General features: G+C 46.6%; 1 long non-coding RNA gene and 4 other non-coding genes across 5 annotated transcripts; all 5 read right to left on the reverse strand.

Moving 5' to 3' along the window:
• Window positions 1–1,763: 1,763 nt before the first annotated feature.
• LOC113889334 lies at window positions 1,764–2,649 on the reverse strand. The gene is made up of 2 exons (XR_003510228.1): window positions 2,560–2,649; window positions 1,764–2,083 (listed from the first exon to the last, which is right to left on the reverse strand). It is a non-coding gene; the product is annotated as an uncharacterized LOC113889334 (long non-coding RNA).
• LOC113889335 lies at window positions 2,278–2,441 on the reverse strand. Its single transcript, XR_003510229.1, has one exon. It is a non-coding gene; the product is annotated as a U1 spliceosomal RNA (small nuclear RNA).
• An 8,329-nt stretch (window positions 2,650–10,978) lies between the features above and the next one.
• TRNAN-GUU lies at window positions 10,979–11,052 on the reverse strand. The gene has a single exon. It is a non-coding gene; the product is annotated as a tRNA-Asn (tRNA).
• Window positions 11,053–12,038: 986 nt separating this feature from the next.
• TRNAE-UUC lies at window positions 12,039–12,110 on the reverse strand. Its single transcript has one exon. It is a non-coding gene; the product is annotated as a tRNA-Glu (tRNA).
• Window positions 12,111–12,999: 889 nt separating this feature from the next.
• TRNAV-CAC lies at window positions 13,000–13,072 on the reverse strand. The gene has a single exon. It is a non-coding gene; the product is annotated as a tRNA-Val (tRNA).
• Window positions 13,073–13,086: the final 14 nt, after the last annotated feature.

Below are 13,086 nucleotides of genomic sequence, written 5' to 3' on the forward strand. Positions count from 1 at the left end.
TACTAGCTGAGATTTGGAAAGGAGAAATAGAAGTGGTTGTCATATTCGTTTGGACCCTGGGAAGAGCTCCGGAGGGTCCACCAGCACTGTTACCCCTCACAAAGGTACTTATCTGCTGATACAAACAGACTCGCAGCAATGTATACTTCCTATCAGATGCTCTTATGTTTCACCAGCTCTTGGGCCAGGTAACTGTTTTGTTCTTTGACAAATAGCATAGAAGGACACTTCTCTTTTAGGTTGGGAGTTTAAGGGTTTAAAAGCAACAAGAGACTGAGGCAGTTTCTATCTAGCTCTTTTTTGTGGGCTTCAGTTCTCCATTAGGACCTCGCAAGCGTGGGCTCAGGTACCCAGCAAAAACTGTTGAATCTAATCTATTGCAAGTCTCTGTTATTAAGAATATACCAGGGTGCCTCTAGGATACACGTTTTTAAAAACTCAAACTGTGTAAACTCTAAGGTGACACGGAAAGTGCAGTCAAAATGCAAGCAAGATGGTGGTGCAAAGTTCAGAGGATGTGTGTGAAGAAGTACTTATCTCCTGGCAATAACGTAGAGTCGGGAATGACTTAGCGACTAAACCACAGCAACATCATATTACCAAGTGAGTACGTGCGCAAAGTCGCTCGCAGCCTTAGGCACGACAATCATCAGTAACACCCGTAGCCAAAAAAAAAAAAAAAAACTGCACTAAAAAAAAAAAAAAAAAAATCACCACTGTCCCGATTACAAGAGATCAAACCAATCAATCCTAAAGGAAATCAGTCCTGAACATTTGTTGCAAGAACTGATGCTGAAGCTTCAATAGTTTTGGCCACCTGATGCGTAGAACTGGTTTTTGGGGGAAAAACCCTAATGCTCAGCTCAGTTCAGTCGCTCAGTCGTGTCCGACTCTTTGCGACCCATGAATCGCAGCACGCCAGGCCTCCCTGTCCATCACCAACTCCCGGAGTTCACTCAAACTCACGTCCATCGAGTCGGTGATGCCATCCAGCCATCTCATCCTCTGTCGTCCCCTTCTCCTCCTGCCCCCAATCCCTCCCAGCATCAGGGTCTTTTCCAATGAGTCGACTCTTCGCATGAGGTGGCCAAAGTATTGGAGTTTCAGCTTTAGCATCAGTCCTTCCAATGAACACCCAGGACCGATCTCCTTTAGGATGGAGTGGTAGGATCTCCTTGCAGTCCAAGGGACTCGCCAGAGTCTTCTCCAACATCACAGTTCAAAAGCATCCATTCTTCGGCGCTCAGCTTTCTTCACAGTCCAACCCTCACACCCATACATGACCACTGGAAAAACCATAGCCTTGACTGTCAGACGGACCTTGTTGGCAAAGTAATGTGTCTGCTTTTGAATATGCTATCTAGGTTGGTCATAACTTTCCTAAAAGGAGTAAGCATCTTTTAATTTCATGGCTGCAATCACCATCTGCAGTGATTTTGGAGCCCCCCAAAATAAAGTCTGACATTGTTTCCACTGTTTCCCCACCTATTTCCCATGAAGTGATGGGACCAGTTGCCCATGGTCTTCGTTTTTTGAATGTTGAGCTTTAAACCAACTTGTTCACTCTGCTCTTTCACTTTCATCAAGAGGCTCTTTAGTTCCTCCTCACTTTCTGCCACAAGGGTGGTGTCATCGGCATATCGGAGGTTATTGATATTTCTCCCGGCAATCTTGATTCCAGCTTGTGCTTCTTCCAGCCCAGCGTTTCCCATGATGTATTCTGCGTATAAGTTAAATAAGCAGGGTGACATTTGAAAGCATAAGAAAATGTGAGAACAGGAAATTATACAGTTTCATATACCATCACCGATTCAAAGCCGTGAATTTCAGTAACGTTAGGGTGACGGAGGACTACTTAGAACCTAGCGTCCTTCCAGTTCCAATCTGGGGGAGATCAGACCACTCCGTAAGATTTAATCTATAGTCCGGCGAGATAGAGCTGCGGTTTTTCAGGAATCCTGAAGGAATTACGTGAAAAACGAAGCTGAATGTCGAAGGGGCCAGGTCATTGCAGTGGGGCACTTCAGAGGACTGTCCGATAGTCCACAAGGGAAAAAAAACAAACCACTCTAACCAACTAGCCCTGCAAAAAAAAAAACAGTCCTTTGGAACACTCACCGAAAAAGAATAACATATGAACCCTACTTAACCTCATAAACGTAAATAACAGTTAAGTCACACCAATGGGGTTATTAGCGTACAGCACCATAAAAAGGGCTAAAGATCACTTATTAACACTTAAAAAGCCATAGTCTGACTTTCAGCAACCAAAGAGCACAGGGGAAAGCGCGAACGCAGTCCCCCACTACCACAAATTATGCAGTCGAGTTTCCCACATTTGGGGAAATCGCAGGGGTCAGCACATCCGGAGTGCAATGGATAAGCCTCGCCCTGGGAAAACCACCTTCGTGATCATGGTATCTCCCCTGCCAGGTAAGTATGAGTTGCCCGCCTGCCGCCCCACCGCAACCTCAGACGCCCTGCACTGTACACACACGCTCACTTTCCTCCCCGCATCCCCGACCCTTCTTGGACCTTCCACACAGCGCACCCACGCACTTTCAAGCAGAAACTCCTCAGTTCTCTCCCACGCCACGGGAGACCGTATCGTGTTTCAGCACCAGCTGACGGCCCAGCAGCCCCTGCGCTCGGGTATCTACATACGACACGCCTCGTCCGTGACGTCACGGGAAGCCCTCCAGCCCACGCCCCGCCCTAGGCCCCGCCTCCCTCCTCCCACGCCGTCCGGCCCGGCCAACCGGCCGGCGGGCGCCCTCTGGGGAAGCGACGTCCGCCTCCCGCTCCTGTTCTCCCACCCGCTACGTGTTTGGGACCCGGCGCGCTCGGCTGCCTGCCTTAACTTTTGTCCTGCCCAGCCCCGGTCTGGCGGTCGGCTGAAGCCTGTACACCTTTTTTCAAATAACGGCGTTCAGCGGGGAGAACAGAACATTTAGCAGTCCAGGGGAAACCGGTTCCTTTCAAATCCAGTTGTCTTTGTGATGTAGTGTTGTGTGTATGTCTAGTAAAACGCATTAGGCGTCACGACTGGCCGTGAACTCAGTTCCATTCGTGAAAATTGGGTCATTCACCAGAAATTTCATTCATTTTATTTCCAGCTTCAGGTGTGGTTTTGACTCTGAACAGATTTTAACACCTGTCTGTATCCTCTGTCTTACTGAGACAGGCTGGGACCTGGGACCCTTTGCTGCAATGTTTGCACCTGGACAAACTGAGGCAGAAATTCCATGCGCCCCACGCTGAGCAGCTGGAATCTGTCTCCTGTGGACAGATACTCCAGACTAAGGACAGGGGCTTCCCTAGTGGTCCACTGGCTAAGATTCCACACTTCCCAGTGCCTGGGGCCGGAGCTGGATCCCTGGTCAAGGAACTAGATCCCACCTGGGACAACTAAGAGTTTTCATGCTGCAACTAAATATCCCATGTACCTCTAAAGCTTCTTTAAGATAAGGATATCAGGAGGAGCAAGGAAGAGCTGAGTCCCGCTTGGATAGAAATAAAGAGACCACGTATTTCGTATTTTTGAGGTCAAGGAGATCTTTGCAGACTATCCATGCCTACAAAGCTTTTTCCTGGGTCAAAAAGGAGGTAGACGGAGCCACCCCTTAATAGGTGGTGTTAACCTCGCCCTAGGCCTCTGCGCCCGGAAGAAATGTCCTATATAAGTGATCTGAATCACCTCTCTGATACACTCCTTCTCGTTAAGGAGGACACACACACCCTTTCTCTCTGAGTGTGTCTCTCTGCCTTGCTTCTGTCTTAAATAAATTGTGTATCCGTGTGCCCTCCAACTTGTGCTGTGGCTCTAATAATGCACTTTGTACCTGTCTTTTCAGCTTTTGTCGCTTTAAGAAATTCAGTTTTCAATGAAGGCGCTAGTCAGGCCAACTTTGCTTCTAGCCCTAGCTCTTGATGGACTGGTGGCTAGGATTCCTGGTTTTCACACAGGCTACCCTGGTCCAATTCTTGGACAGGCAACAAAGATCTTGCTTCAGGCCACCACTCACTGCTGTGTCCTTGAGATCCAAATGTCTTCCCCAGCAACAAAATACAAAGAAACAATAGGGGACAAAAAATAACTGCATGTATGCCTTTGGTGGAAATTGTGGACAACAAGATACAAAAAGACCAAAATCCCAACTGTCATCTCCGAAGAACTGGTGCCAAAAACAGGGTGCCCGGAGCAAAAGCAGGGTACTGCACATTCCCCCTGCACACGACACCAGGAAACACACAGGCAAACCCCCTGAGCCAGTCCTGTAGCCTGACCCCTCCACCCACCCCGTGGAAGGAACCAGCACACCATCCCTCCCCCTGCCCCCCACCCAGGGCAAACAAGGGAACCTGTTACTTGTTTTGCTGCAGCAGGGATCCCAATAAAGCCTTACCTGAGTTTCTAGTCTGTCCTCTTATCAATTTCTATCGATTAAGGAAGGCTAAGGGGGTGGTTTAGTCACTAAGTCGTGTCTGACTCTTGTGGCCCCATGGACTGTAGCCTGCCAGGCTCCTCTGTCCATGGGATTCTCCAGGCAAGAATACTGGAGAGGGTTGCCATTTCCTTCTCCAGGGGATCTTCCCCACCCAGGAATCGAACCCGGGTCTCCTAAGAACCCTTGATAAATAGATAAGCTGAAAGCCATCAAACAGCTAGTCTGGACTGGTTGATCTGGTGAAGATGACTAATCAGGTAAATATTCTTGGCTACGTGTGGATGCTCCAAAACTTCTTGAATGTTTAGTAGTGAAATGACTGTGGCAAATTTCCGTGTGTCATACCTGCCAGAGTCCTCCCTTTGACACGTCTGAGATAGCTAAGCCTAGTGGAACTACTTTCCTCATCAGGATTTCTCAACTTCACATACCACCCTTTTCCTTGGCTTATAAGTATTTTTTTCTTCCATAATTATTTATTTATTTTAGTTTTGACTGCTGGGTCTCGCTGCTGCGCATAGGCATCTCTCTAGTTGTGGCAATCAGGGGCTTCTCTTTGCGGTAACGTCTCTTGCTACCGGGCACAGGCTCTAGGCCAGCGGGCTCCGTAGGTGTGGCACACAACACATGGAACATTCCCTCACAAGAGATGAAACCTGTGTCCCTGCATCGGTCGGCAGATTCTTAAATATAATTATTGTAATTAATTATTCTTAAAATAACACCACATTTTCTCTTTGACACAGTATTAACAGTTGAAGGTCAACTTAAGATAATGATTGTGAGCAACATATAAATAAGTAATCAGCTATCTGATAGTGAAGGAAAGCCAAAAGTCTGAGGACAGCCAAAATAGCCCAATAAGTATTTCGAGTTTACTTTGCCTCCCAGCCCAGGCCAAAAGAAAAGAATAAGTATCAACATCACATTAGCCATAACCAAGTGGTTTTAGATGTTTGACAAAATGAGGAATAACATGTGTAAAGTTCAAAGCGTATACGCTTCCAAAACGATTACCGGTGCACACCAACCTGAATAACTAGTGAAGCATTACCAAAGATCTAAGGTATGATAAATCACCAGACCACAAAAGGCTTCCTCATGACGTCCATGAAAGAGCTCAGAGTAATCACATACACACACACCCCTCCGAAGAACTGGGTTTGTTTGTTTGGGAAGGAGGGGTATGGGCCTGACTTCTTTCACTCAGCGTAACGTCTATGAGATTTAACCATAGTTTTCAGGTAGTTCTTTGTCTCTGTGTGTGTTCCTTGGAAGAATATATCTCAGTATACTTATCCAGTTGAGGATATTCTGAAATGGTACGATACGAACATTCTCTTATGACTTTTCAAGGACATACACATTTCTCTAGGGCAGCCCATTCCAATAAAATAATGCCAGGGTTGACCTTTAGAATAAAAATTTTAGGGTTTTTCTCCCCAACAAAGTGGGTTGATTCAGAAATAGCAGGGGAATCACAAAGCAGGACAAGCAAACTATGGCAAAAGCATAGGCAAATTGCACACAAAGGAGAAGAAGGAACGTTCTTTGAGAGAGAAAGAGAAAGAAGCTGAGAGGACTTGTTTTGAACCAAAGGACACTGGGGAAAAGTGAAAGATCAGGGTGGTGACAGTTTCTCATTGGCCGAGTTGCTGATATATTGCAGGAGATACAAGGTACATCTTTTTCTGTCCGGGCCTACAACTGATTGTTCTTTCCTATTGATGATTCTTCTGTTTAGGTCTATGATTGACAAGTCTTCCTGTATTTGAACTTGAGTGGTAATCCATGAGAGCTCCCCCTTCTGGTCTCCTGACTCAATTTAGTGAGGTTTCCCTTATTAGCATCACACCTGCTGCTGCTGCTGCTGCTAAGTCGCTGCAGTCGTGTCCGACTCTGTGCGACCCCATAGACGGCAGCCTACCAGGTTCCCCGTCCCTGGGATTCTCCAGGCAAGATCACTGGAGTGGGTTGCCACTTCCTTCTCCAATGCAGGAAAGTGGAAAGTGAAAGTAGGAAGTCACTTGGTCGTGTCCGACTCTCAGCGACCCTTGGACTGCAGCCTGCCAGGCTCCTCCGTCCATGGGATTTTCTAGGCAAGAGTACTGGAGTGGGGGTGCCATTGCCTTCTCCGAGCGTTACACCAGTCACCTGGAATTTAAAGTTTTCAATTACAACCTATTTTAAAAGTTTGTGAGATTTACTGCGTTAAAAAAAAACAACAAACAAACAAACACTCATCATTACCACGTGTGACACTAGAAACCCTACAAGTGTTCGGTAGTTACCCGTGACTTGTACCTGTCTCATTGGACAGCAGAGGTCACATATATAGCAGAGATAAAAGTACGATTTCTGGGCCACAGCACGTGATAGTGTATGTACGACCCTTAGCTGATGCCTGCCAAATTCCCTCTCCAACTTTGTTGACCTTACTAACACTCCTTTTAGAAATGAAAAAAGAATTTACAGTGCTCTCCATCCTGTGAATTTTGGTATTGTTTTGCCTTTTTACTTTCTTTCTTGAGTTTATTGAGGTGTAATCTCATAGTAAATCTGCCAACATTAGACTATTTTACACTCTTTACTATGGTATCATATCTCTGCAAAGCTGGATTTTGTAGTTGCTATGATAGAAAGCAAGTGCCATGCGAAAAAATGGATGCCTAATAAGAAATAAGGTGACGCTTCAAAAAAGTTTGAGAGCTGTGCAGCGCACACATTAAGGTTATGATTCTGAAATGTCAGAGCACTAAAAACAAACAAACCACTGCACCGAACTTTCGTCAAGGGAACACGTAGTAATATGCCCGGCATCAGCCATATACGAACAAGATATAGAAATATTTGTAAACAACAACAGCATTCCCCAACTAAAGCGGTATTCTGCTGTCAGCCAATCTACCAGGAAATTAGGACAAATGGAAAGGACAAAGAGAGAACAAACTTGCAGGCAACGAAAGATGATTCGTTCATTAAATCAATTTAATAGAGTCAAGGAAACTATAGATCATGAATCTGTCATTTAAGCAGACACATGTCGGAACACAAGATGTTGGAATCATATATTGGTGTATATATGGAATCATATATTAATTACAGGACACCTAAAAATATAAACCAAATATTGTAGGGGGAATGAATTGAGTCCTCTGGTGTCTAGAATTGTAACTATTCATTCCCCTTTACAGATATTAGTATATTCAGTATACTTCAAGACATAAATTTAAACTTTTAGAAGTTTAAATACTCATTGGCTATGTTGGCTTATCTGAGCAGTACAACCAGCATAGGAAACTTAGGAAGTCCAATGTAATTCAGATTTTCACCTAAATAAACCCAAGACTTAAATACTAAAATATTATACCACCATTATTTTCTACACCTTTATAAGATAATCTGAAATACATATAGAGTTGGTGTTAGACCAAAATGAGAAAAACAATGTAATTATTCTGAGTCGCTTCCATTAAAAAAAAAAAAAAAAAACGAACATGAGTAAACATTTTGAAGGCCATTATGTAAGTTATTTAAATTGTTTAAAAGTATTAAGAATAATCTGTTATCAATTTCATTCCTTCATGGTTGCTGTTCCAAGTAATCAAGACCATTTACTCAATCTACAGTTAAATCTATTTTTTTTCCTTGTCACAAATTTAGCAACAAAATTTTCCTTATATAAATACCACATGGAAGCATAAACAGTAGAGTATTTTCTCCAGAAAGTCTTCATTTTTTAATTTTACATTTACGGAACTGATTATCACTTTCCTTAAGAGGAGTGACATCTTTAAATTTTGAGAGGCCTAACTTGTCTGTTCTCCCCAGAGTGAGAGAAAGTGTATTGACTTGTTTCTGAGAAAATATATTTAAACAGGGGAAAAAAATACATCAAAGCAGTGGGCCTTGCTTGACTTCCCTGGGGGTACAGTGGATAGGAATCTGCCTGCCAGTGGAGGGGAAACAGGTCCGATCCCTGGTCTGGGAAGATTCCACATGCCACAGAGCAACTAAAACCCTCGAGCCACCGCTACCAAGCCTGTGTGCTGCCACTACTGAAGCCCATGCACCTAGACTCTGTGCTCTGAAACAGGAGAAGCCACTGCAACGAGAAGCCTGCACGCGCCAACTAGAGAGAACCCACACAAAGCAACTAATACAGGGCAGCCAAAAATAATAAATTTTTTTAAAAATTAGCGAGCCTTATTTAAGGTGAAAGCAGAGTCAATGATGTTTATTAACAACACTTGCCAGTGTGAGAAACAAAATGAAATACAATTAAGCGATATTGGAGGAATCTCACTGAGGAAAATAGGAATTCTGTAATACACTTATGAGTCCCAGTGTATAAAACTGTGCTTGAAGTCATGGCTAGTCATTCCTTTTTCTTGAGGGCTGAACTTGCTTATGGTTCTGGAAGTATTCAATCTTGATTTGCAGGGTTTGTCAGAAGTGTTCACGTTGCTGACTTCATTGCTTCTTTGCAAAGATATGTCTTTTCCTCTGCATTCTGTAGTCTGATTTCAACAATCCTTACCTCACTTGTTGACTATTTTCAGCTATTTAGAAACTTTCATATACCAGTGAAAGAAACTGTCTGTTCCATGCTAAAAATTCAGTATCCTTCCTGTGTTAATCTCTTACGACACTTGTGCAGTGCTTGACTAGGATAGACTGGGCCCACCTGGATTTGACCAAACAGTGGAAAGAGGAGAAGTGGACAACTTCTCACTGGGGCCGTGCCACAATCCCAGGAAATACCAGAATCATCAAGACAAGCAGCAATGAAAAAAGCCTCATGGTCCAGTGTAACTGTCTTCTACCTCACAGGGACGGACCCCTGTCAACCACCACTCATGTGGATTATCCCAGAGGTTCACTTCCTAAAATGAGACCAGATTCCCACATTGATAGGAGAAATTGCGGGTATGCGCGCTGAATCGCTTCAGTCGTGTCCAGACCCTGTGCAACCCTATGGACGGTATCCTGCCAGGCTCCTCTGTCAGATGGGATTCTCCAGGCAAGAATACTGGAGTGCGTTGCCGTGCCCTACTCCAGGGGGTCTTCCTGACCCAGGGATCGAACACCATGTAACTTACATCTTCCGCAATGGCAGGCAGGTTCTTCGCCACTAGCGAGCGCCATCTTATCAGTGATGAACAAATCAGAGAGAGAACATATTTGTCCCCAAACCACACGGTACAAAAACGTCAAAACGCACAGTCTCTGCACATAAGATTTAATAGAAGAACAGCGCAAACAGGAGCCAATGGCTCTAAGGGTCCGGGCCTGAAGCAGGAGCCTGCGAGGGGCAGGATTCCGCGGGCTCTCACGACATGTGAGTTAGCCCATAACTTTTATCAGTTCCCGTTCAGTCGCTCGGTCGTGTCCGACTCTTCCAAAAAATAACCAAACCAAAAAACTGTCAAGGAATAAAGTAAATGGGGTGTTCCGTGGTAACACCCCACTTTATAGGAGGAGGGACAGGCACCGAATTTTCTTTCCTCACGTTAAAAGTGTAACCAAAGTTTGTAAATAAAAGAAGAAAGGGGAGAAGGAAAAAGGCTCTGGGATCAGTGAGATTCTTCTCTTTGGATAAGTTGCTCGGCAGAAAGAGGCCATCCTGGCCATCTTCTCTGGACCCGGTTGACCAGGTCACCGGACAAAACAATGGACAGTTACGGAGGACTTTAAAAGTGGTCAGTGACTAACTCTCCACCATAAGCAGTAGAGCACCTCTGTGTAATGCCACAGCGTCCCTCTATTGTCTTTCCCCTTAGTTGGGTCAGGAGGCCACTGCTCCCTTTGTTAGTTAAGAGAATCATAGAGAGATGTATAGAAAAATTGTTGTGTTGCCAAAGTAATTGAAGAAAGGGACACCGAACGACTGGGAAATAATTTGAAATACGACTCAGTCCCGCTTCTGTGGAAGGCAAAGTTGCAGGACTTACCAACTTAAGAAGCATATAAACACTCAAGGAAGCGACTGCACTTCCAGGTTTCTACACTGTGGAAATAAATACCTGCACGAATGGTCAGAAGTGTGAGTACAATAATGATGGTTGCAGCATATCTGTCATCATAAAACCATGAAACCAAATAATACATGAACCATGTAGGAAATGCCTTTCTGAAAAATAATGCAGAGGCTAATGATGACGGTGGGTTCACTGATAACATTATTGACAGAACAATTGCTAAGTGCTGGCCTCCTTTTACAGGTGAAAAACCTGGGGCACATAAGGTATAACTTACTTGTCTAAGTCTATGTACTTGGCAGAATAAAGACTTGACCCCACCAGAAACTGGATCCCTTGATCTGTCTCAGGAGGTCCTGCCTTAGGCAAGTATGAGTGAATAGGAATACACTTGCACTTGCAGAGTACAGGGTGGGAAAGGTGAGGTGGCCCAGACTGGCAGCAGTCCGGACCCCGAATGCAGGAGAGCATATTTTTGTGTGGGCCAAGAACCGCTTGAATGGTCGTCGGCACGGAAAACCTCGAATGGGTTCTAAAACCTCGACCGCCCGTCCCTGGGTGGGCTCGAACCACCAACCTTCCGGTTAACAGCCGAACGCGCTAACCGATTGCGCCACAGAGACAGGACCACACCGGGCCCCCTCGACTCTTTGTGCTGGAGACAAGAATTCCCAGGACGTGCCTCCTGCTCCGCAGAGAAACGGTGCCGGTTCCAAAGCCTCGGGAAAACGGAAAGATGAGAACGGTGAATCACATCGGACCTGAGACTGGGTCAAGACCAGGAGAAGACTACACAAAACACCATTATCCCAGGACAGCCACCCAAGCAGACAATTCCGGAAAGCTCTCGAGAATACTTCCCCTCCCTCTGATGCATCTCCCACCTGGTCCACTCATCCTCCCACCACAGGAAAGAAGGCTTCCCCTTTGTGTTCTGGGCACAGAGAGCCAGGCAAGAGCCAAGGGGGCAGCTGCACTTCCCCATGGGTCTTCCCGAGGTAGGTGGTTCTAGCGCTCAGGCTGACCCAAGACCCCACTGTCCATCAAGACGACCCGGAGGAGTCCGGATAGCAGACGGTCCTGGGGTTGGGGGTGGGGGTGGGGTGGGGTATTCCTACAAGCGCAGAGCATGCCTGGCCTGCACTTCCTGGAGATCCGAATCGAACTCCCCCGGAAGCTTCTCTGCATCCTAAAGAGAATGGATTTCAGGTTTCCATGGAGAGAGTGACAAAGCAAACGTGGGAAAATGTGAACTGTGCGGCTGAGTACAGAATACACGATGTTACTATTCTTGTAACTTGGATGTATGTTTTGGAGGGTTTGGGGTTTGGTTTTGAATGAATCTTTGGAACTCGAGTCCCTGATTCTCTTTGGATGAAAACTCTGTAAGGAAGACTCTGGGTTTCTAACAAGCAGAGAGAAAAGAGTGGAGAGGAGAGCTGGGCAGCCCAGGCTGTTCACTGCATCCGGGGAGTCTCCTCCAGCCTGCCTGATGTCAAGGACCCTGAGGCCGGGACTCAGTGCAGACGCTCTACTGCACTGGACCTTGAAGCAAAAGACAATTCTGATCTGGACAGGAAGACATCGAGGAATGGAGAAGAAAACAGCTTTCCCTGACCGGGAATCGAACCCGGGCCGCGGCGGTGAAAGCGCCGAATCCTAGCCACTAGACCACCAGGGAACCGCGGAGGAAAGTGGACTTGGCTGTCCAGGTGAAAACTGAGAGTGCAAAGATGAAACCAGAGATGCAGAGAACAGGAAAGGAAATGTCCCAGCGCCCCCACGGCTGTATGCAGCTGTGCAAGGCTCGCAGCCCTTCAAATCCCCGTTCCTGGGAGACGCTTCTCGTTCTGAGACCAGGTCACAAACTATCCGGTTGGGTCCCTCCTGGTCCAGCTCTAGCGCTGTGTGCTGCCGAGCCCAGGGCATGCTCTCTTTGTGAACCTCGGTATTCCCTCGAGTCAGGGACTCGACTTGGCTTTCAGCGGGTGATGAGCGGATCCGTCTACCTCCAGATCTCTGACCTGGCTCCGGGGCCTCTCCTGACGACCGCACGGGTACCGGTTCCTTTCCCTCCGCGACCGGCTCAGTTCGTGGAGCCTTAAATTCTTCACTTCCGTGTCTTTGGCTGGAGCCCACGGTGAGACCTTGGTGCGGTCTCTTTTCTTCTACCAGGGAGATAAAACTGCTCCTCAGGTGTTCCGAGGTGGGGGAAAGCAAGTGAGCGTCACGGGAATGAACTCCATGGTTTTCAGAGACAATCTGTGAACACGTGGAGGAGACCCAGGGGCCCGACAGGGAGCCAAGGCTCGGGGTTTCAGGACGTAAGGGTGACTCGAAGTCAGTCTTGTCCTTGCCCGCCCCGGGGATGAACTGGGCCTGGATTCACAGGGACTCGGAGCAGAGAAAGGAGGGCTGCTTGCTAGTGCTGAGTAGACTTCCAGGTGGTCACCAACTCCTCCTACAGCTACGTCCTCTGCTTCACCCCGAGCCTTTGGAACCTTGTGGTTTTGCCAATCAGAAAACAAATCTCGGTAGGAGAGGGCGGGGTGGGAAGAAAATAAGCGGTCTGTTTCCGCCCGGTTTCGAACCGGGGACCTTTCGCGTGTGAGGCGAACGTGATAACCACTACACTACGGAAACAGGACAACCGGTAC

Source organism: Bos indicus x Bos taurus, unplaced genomic scaffold (assembly GCF_003369695.1).
Source record: "Bos indicus x Bos taurus breed Angus x Brahman F1 hybrid unplaced genomic scaffold, Bos_hybrid_MaternalHap_v2.0 tig00011779_arrow_arrow_obj, whole genome shotgun sequence".
NCBI lineage: Eukaryota > Metazoa > Chordata > Mammalia > Artiodactyla > Bovidae > Bos > Bos indicus x Bos taurus.